General features: G+C 42.5%; 1 long non-coding RNA gene across 2 annotated transcripts in view; it reads left to right on the top strand.

The window, feature by feature from the left end:
- LOC108447856 overlaps positions 1-7,645 on the top strand; it is a 60,622-nt gene that overhangs the window by 41,862 nt on the left and 11,115 nt on the right. The window contains exon 4 of one of the 2 annotated variants that reach the window (XR_001863559.1): positions 6,016-7,312. This is a non-coding gene — a long non-coding RNA (uncharacterized LOC108447856). Of the gene's footprint in view, positions 1-6,015; positions 7,545-7,645 lie in introns of both variants that reach the window. The other variant, XR_001863558.1, reaches the window with a different exon arrangement.

Genomic DNA, 7,645 nt, shown 5'->3' with positions numbered 1-7,645 from the left:
GTGTCCTGTGCAGGGACAGGCAAGAAGCCATTAGCAGAGCTGGAAAAGGTCACAGATGTCCCAATTCCAAAGATTGTGCTTTAAATATTTAACTACCCAATGTTCATCCCATTTGTTATCAATAGATCACAGCACCTGGCTTAAATAATGCTTTACTCCTTGAAAATATCACTTCATAAATCTTCATGACAGGCACGTGCAGTGGGTGGGTGCCAGTGTTTTCCCACTTCTCCAAACTGGGACACTCACACATCCCAGCAGGGAGAGGCAAAACTGACAAAAGATCCTCCTGCAGCCACTGGGCTGGGGAGAGCCTGAACTGCCCACAGAACTCTCTCCACGAGCCTTGCAAAGAGCAGAGCATTGTGATTTACATCGAAAGTTGTGGCTGCTTGAGGATGATTTGCAGGAAGTGCGAGAGTAGCTCTGGCCGAGCAGACAATTCACAGGAATGGCTGAGCTAAACGATCTGTGAGGGGAAGAGGGGTGGGTCGGGAGGAGGGATGCCTGGATGTCGTGCCTGCCCCTGCCGAGCCCCCGGCCAGTGCCACCACTACCGACAGCACTGCAGTTCTCACACAAATTCAAGTTAGAAGAGAAAAAGGAGAAGATTGGAAATAATGGGGGACATATGAATCATATCTGCAAGACTTCGTGTAATTTCATTTTGAAATCTAAGATTTAAACTAATGTATTCCTTGGCCAAAAGTTATTCTAGCTTCTCTGGGCAGGTAGTAATAGAAAGAAATGTGATCTTTTTGATTAAGCCAGAACATTTACTGCCACTGGGAAGTGCTGCATGTAATGTACCATGGGGACATGATGTTTTCTGCTATTCCTGCTACAACTGCAATATCTGACAGCAAACCTGTACAGTACAGTATATAGAACATTTCAGATAATCCTCATTAACCGCATTTATGCAATAGAGCATCTGTCTATTAAGGTGTTAGAGGTGCTTCTACTGAAATAAAATAAGTCATGATTCTGCTTCCAAACACCTGGTATAAATCCAGACAACTTGTCCTACTTTTGTAGCATTATACCAGATTTAAATCTATTCAACAAGGCTCTTAAATTTATGCCTTACTTGGGGACTTGAGTATTTCTACCAGTGGCACTGGTGCTGCTCTCATAAGGTTTAAATATTCAAAAATTTAAGCATGTGCCAGTGACTAAAAACTGACCGCTGAGGCTAAAAACAACAGATTGGTAGCAAGCTGAAAGCTCATACAAAACCATTAAGGAAAATCAAAAGGCACAAGAGCTTGAGGAGGACAAAAGAGAACTTGTGATGTTGAGAAAAACAGTAAAATCCTGAAAGGAAAAATGCGAGGTGAAGTCTGGGAATATGAACCTTAATTTCAAATACTCCAGTATTTAGTCCTGCCTCAGGATCCCATCATACAGGTGTTTAACACAGAGAAGCTGAGCCTCTACCTCCCCAAAAGCTTACACCTCAGATTTTCGTACTTAATATTTCCATTGGTCTGTAGCTGATTAATCATTCTACAAATTCCATTATTATCAGCAATTTACCTTCTAGAGAAGTAAGGTGCAGGAAAGAGAAAGAACTTACCTAAGGCCTTATCACACACTCAATCACTAGGAAATAAGACCTGAATATCCATAAATATGGAAAAAATCTATATGTGTTTGGCAGTAAGCTTTTGGGGCTTTTCTTGCCGTTCAGACTCATGCAGGAAATGGAATTTTCCTGTTCCTGTCAACCTGAAATGCCTCCCAGGTCACAACTGCTCAGCTGGAAGATGATAAATACCACAGCCTCATTTCCTTAATGCACACAAGAAAGAGATAAACTCACCCTAACCTTTTCAGTTTACTTTACTAAGTTTACTCCGGGATAATTTTATGGCCCAGCAGACTCCCAGCTCAGCCAGTGCAGGACGCTTAAGTGATCTTGTAATATGAATAGTAAATCTTAACTTGGGACCAAGCAGGAAGCTCCTGAATGCTGATAAACGTTGCTGTAAAAAGCCACTTCAGAGGTGTATGAAAGCACAGGGGAAAGCTCTGCCTGGCTGTGGGCAGGTCAGGCTGCCTAAAGAGGCACATGGATACTTGCCTTGCTGTCTGCAGGTAGGCCTTTGCCCACCTTCTCCCACAGAACACTTTGGACCACATACCTGATTGACATGCTGATTTCTTCCCTGAATAATCAACCCCCTAATTAAGCTGAATGCTGCTTAATTCCACCAGCTTGTAAATGCTGCATTCATTATGCAGAGTTACCCAGATCTGAGGGAACTGAAGAGGAAAAAAAATCTCCTCACAGAATTTCACACCCACTCTACCGGCCTGCAGAGACTCAACTTGAGGTGCAGAGTGATCCCCCTCCTATCATTCTTCAAATAGATGTGGGAAGGGGCGGTGGCAAATCACCCACCAGGAGGATCGGGGCTCTCCCTTTAGAGTGACTAAAGCCAAGGGACATGGGGACAATATTTGACTGGACTCAAGGGAAGAAGAAATAGGCACTGCCCTTGCAGGTGGTTGGTACTGATCTCCCACCTCCTTCTCTGAAGCACAGCAGGTGCTGCCCGTGGAGCAGCTGCCACCCCCAGGTGTTGTGTTATAGAGTTCCAGTATGCCTGTGGTGCTTGTGTTTTAGAGCACAAGGCTCAGGCTCCTGGCTCCCAGTTGTCCCACAGTTTGGAGAATTGGAAGGAAATATCCTCTCCCACTTGCTTGAGCAGCATCCAAGCCTTTTGTTCACATCCTGCTGTCTAGGGGAGGATGGGGTCTGATTGAGGCTCACAAAGAAATGGTAACTCAGCCATTTGGCTGGGCTACACACAGGAAGCCCTGCCTTGGCCATGGATTAGAGTGGGCGTCTCCACTGGACTCCATCTTTATCTCCTTTTTCTTTTGAGGTTGCTGAAAAAAATATCAATAGGACAGTGCCAAAACAGAACATGGAAACAGCCAGACATAACCACAGAATGGAGGGAGAGGGATCAGGAGTGGCAAAGACAAGTTCAAAGGTGGACGTGCATTTTCAGATTCTGCAGGTTCTGATTTGATGCAAAAGCATTTAGAAATTTTAGTTTAATACAGTGAGCAAGCCAAAAGAGCAAGCCAAAAGCTGAGGGAGTTTCACCTGGAGCAGTGATATTTTATTTCAGATTTCCTGAGTATTTTGACTTTCCCCACAACAGACTATGCAAAATCAGTGCAAGTTGCTGTGGGATCATTGATGCTCTCCCCTCTATCTGTCTGACCTCCTGACCTCAGCCAGAACAGAGCTCTGCATCCCCATTTTCCCACTCCCAGAGGACTCCCTCACACCTGGCTGCAGCTCTCTGCATCTCAGCTCCTGACTTCAGTACCCACTGCAAGACAGCCAGCAGGTGAAACTTTACCCAATGCAGAAGCCACTCACCAAAGTGAGTTGACTCGCATTAAGTCCTCCATAATCCACATTTGGAGCTGGTTTTAAATTTTTCTGATCAAGCAGAGATCTGAAGGCAGCTGTCTCAGATCACCTCAAGTGTAGGCTGTTCCTACCTTCTTGCTTTTATAGCTCTAGGTTTCTTTTTTCTTTAAAAAAAAAAGGCCTCCAAGCAAAATGATCTGTTTCAGGTTGAACAAAACACCCATTCAAATCTAAATGAAAGCTTTTGAAAACACAGAAAGAAGATAACAGCTTATTTTAGGTTGGCCCAAAATACGCTGCCTAATCAGGTCAATACAAAGATCCTGTCAAGATTTTTCCCCACAATACCTACACTCTGGAACCAGACAGTACGATTTCTGATTGTGCAAACATGACTTCGCCCCATCTTCCCAAATTTTTATTCAATTCATTTTTTTTTTCTCTACATAGACTTCCATAAGGAGGGGGTTTTTTTTAGGATTACTCACTGAAAATGTTTTTATTAAGTTCTTTTAAAAAACAATAGTAAGTTAAATGTGTATGCATGAATTGTGAAAGTGCGTATGTTCAGACATAAAAATTTCTGAACATAATCACACTTATCAAAAATTTTCAGTGAGTAAGCCCAAATTCAAGGCTGTTTGGGAACTGCTTATATTTGCTTTATTCATGACAGCGTTATTTTATGCTGTTCTCAGTCTGAGATTGGCCTGCTGGAACATCTTTATTCACATGGAAAAATAATAAATATTAAATGCCCCAAAATCCAGATATCACCATTCAGCCAACTACCCATGGATTAAGTAAAGGTTTGGTTTTCTTTAATGACCAACCATAATCTGTATATTTGTAAGGCACATAATAAGATCTCATAAATAATATCAAATAGAATTTAGACTTCAGGGTCTGAAATCCAAAATTAGGCTTTCCAACAGTGTGACTCTTCTCAGCAGTTCGTCTTTGCCTGTTGACTAGCAATGCTGGATAGGAGATAGGATATCAGCAGTGGGATTATCAGGCATACTGTTCCTATTATTGGCACATAGAAAAAACCACATTCTTTTAGATGAGATTTATCAAATATAACATTATGACTTATCAGCTTGGTTTCTTTTTTAAGAAAACCCTATTGCAAAATGATGGCAGAGCTAAGCAAAACCTCAGTTTACAAATTTGAAGAAATTTTCAGAGAGTCTCAGGTATAACAGTGTGAGAAATGAGACAACTCTGAAAAAATTAATTTATTAAAACGGAAAAATTGAAAAATCACAGAAATTAGAAAAATATCAAAATTTGGGATCCTATGGCTCAGTAGATGGTATGCCCCAGGAGCGCAGGGATTTGAGATCTTCTGGCTGAGACAGCACTGGACCTCAGGTAGAGAAAAAGAACTTGCAGTGCTGGGCTGGCTTTTGGCTGGTCCAAAAGCAAACAAAATTACTAAAGGCTCCTTGAACGCCGTAAGGCTTTTAATGCCCACCACTGGCGTCCACCACAGCTAGCTTGCAGAGAGAGAGAGAGAGAGAGAGAGTAAAAACACCTAAAAAAAGTATTAAAATACATCCAACACATCTTAAAACACTTGTAAAAGTATACAGTAAACACAGGAAAGATAACTCTTATGGTGTATAGGTGGTTTGAAGTTTGAAAAGGGAGCAAGTTGGTGATTTTTAACTGGGGAATTTTTAACTGGGAAGGGTGCAACTCTCTTAATAAACTACTTTGAACAATTGAAAACACTGATAATGGAACTTGATTTTTGTACCTGGGCTGATGGGTTAATTTTAAGACTCAATTTAAAAATATTTAACTCAAAATTAATTAATTAAAGCACTTAATATGCAAAGACCAAACACAAATAGGGATTTCATGTATGACAACAGGAATGGTAGTAGATTGATACTGCAGAGAAAATATGTTGAAAACATGGTACAGAGAGATGGGCAATTTAAAGTAATAAGAGGAAATTAGACTATAATGAATGCTTACACAGAGGGAAATAAACTGATACAATAGAGAATGGAGATCTCAGCACAGACAGATAAGCTTGGAGAGATACAAAAGGTATCGGAGAGATACAAAAGGTATCAGAGAGATACCAAAGGCATAGTGGGGCAGGAAAACCAACAGCAAGTGCAAAGAGACAGAGCCCTTCAGGCTTCAAGATAAACTGTGAAAAAACATGCTGAGTCCCCATTTCAGAAGCACATAAGCTACTTTATCTGTGTACTTTGCAAAAGTGAGAGAAGCAGCTGTCGAGGTTTGTGGAGGTGCAGAGGACAATAGGAAGGGACTGAAATAGTGCATGACAGTGATGGAGGCACCTACATCCCCAAGAAATGATGCACCAACATGAATCATATGAAATATCAGTGATGAATTCGCCTTCCAGCAGCACTGAAGAATCAAATTTGTAGAAATATTAGATTTAGCTTTTTCGTTCTTAATCTCCGGAACTGGAAACACTGGGGTTTTCTTGGAGCGAAACACATTCAGTGCCTTAGTGGGTGAAGAAGATTTAGTGGGAATAACAGATGGGCAGGACTGGTGACAGCTGTCTCCCTCATAAGTGGCACGAGTTAGTTGTCTCCCCTCTCTCTGTCTTTGTGTTTGCACAGGGCTGCTACTTCACAGATCTACAGGGACCAGATAAACAGAGCAAGGAGGAGACACAGGATGTTCTCCTTATTATGGAGCAGCAGAAGGTGCTTTTTGCTCCAGCTGCTGGAAGACTTCTGCACAGGCACTGTGCTCTGTGCACAAAACATCTGGAGTGACGGTGTGATCAGGATCCCCTGAGTTTTCCTACAAATTATCCTCCTGCATTAATATCCAAGGAAGAAAAATGACAGAATGCAAATATTCAACTGCAAAAATGCAAACAACAGAATTTTGTTTTATTGACTTTTTTTTTCAAGCTGGTCATTATGTGCAGGACTGTGTAGCAAACTGGTTCTCACTTCATCCACAGCCCTTCAGGTCTATTCCATGAGGGCAGAGACTCCAGGAGGAAGGGTGAGAGAGGCTGTCTCACTGCTGGACTCACTGGCCTTCAGTGCTATGTCACATGAAGTGAATCAAATTGGTTCCATGGGAAAGTTGTTTTTTTAAAGAAACCTGAAGTACAACTTGTCTGTTAGACCACAAATTCTTTAGGGGGAAAAATGAGAAAAACCCTGCTTTTTCAGGGTTTAGTGTGTGGCAGGTGTTTCTGTGAATAAATGAGAGCCCCATCAGACTGAGTGACTTGCAGGTTCCTCCTACCCAGGTGTCAGCTGAGCTACAATGTTGAGCTGGAGGCCTGTGTCCCCATTACCCATCCCCAGAGCCAGCTGCTCCCACACCTGTAAAATCTGTGCAGAAAAAGTTCCCTCATAGATTTTATCTCTGACTCAGATGGGATGAATGACTCCTGATTTGCTGCTATAAAGGAACGTACACCTGACAGGCACTGAGACTTTGAATCAAGCAGGATTTCCAATACTGTGCAATGGCTTTCTCCCAAAAAAAAGTTAAAGTTTGCAGAGTTTGAAAATAACTCCAGGAGAAGATGGCAGCAGCTGAAGGAGTTTGGCTGGAAACTGTGCTCCCCCTTGATCCATCCGCACTGCGCAGCAGCTCTGTGTGCAACTCCCGGATCGTTTGAAGGTGCTTGGGATGGCTTCAGGCTTTTGGCTTTTTTATGCAAGCAGATTTTCATGCTTTGATATGCTCTCTGACATGACTTTTGATCCAGTGAAGGTGATGCTGACACTTTTTTCACAGTGAATATTTTGTGTACAGTGCTGCTGGAGCACCGCAGTTGCCTGAGTTATTTTGGAGGAACTCTTTCATAAAGATGCAGCCTAATAAATATGATGAAAAGTGAGAGCTCTGATAACTGCAGCCAGGGTGTCTGCCCTGGTCCAGACCAAGGTATTGCAGCTTGTCAGCATGCAGGGACCATCAAACACAATCCAGGAGAGTCGTGGTGGGGGGGCACAGCACAGACTGGTCTGGGGCTCTGTGCAGTGAGAACAGCACTTTGGAATATCCAGATTATTCCCCCCAAAAAAAGCAGATGATGTTTCAAGCTGTCAGATTGGCAAGTTTTGGGAAAAGTGAAGAAACCCTGGTGGAAAGTCTGCGCTTTGCTCTTCCTGCCAAGGTAAAGCAGCACAGGGAATGAGGGTCACCAGCCAAGGAATGCTATGTGCCTCAGGGAACCCCCTGCTGAAGGACTTTCAGCTAATTGAGAAAGTCAAACAT

This window comes from Corvus brachyrhynchos, unplaced genomic scaffold (assembly GCF_000691975.1).
Source record: "Corvus brachyrhynchos isolate BGI_N302 unplaced genomic scaffold, ASM69197v1 scaffold187, whole genome shotgun sequence".
NCBI lineage: Eukaryota > Metazoa > Chordata > Aves > Passeriformes > Corvidae > Corvus > Corvus brachyrhynchos.
Note: the sequence above shows the minus strand (reverse complement) of the source record. Positions and strands in the feature narration are given on the sequence as shown.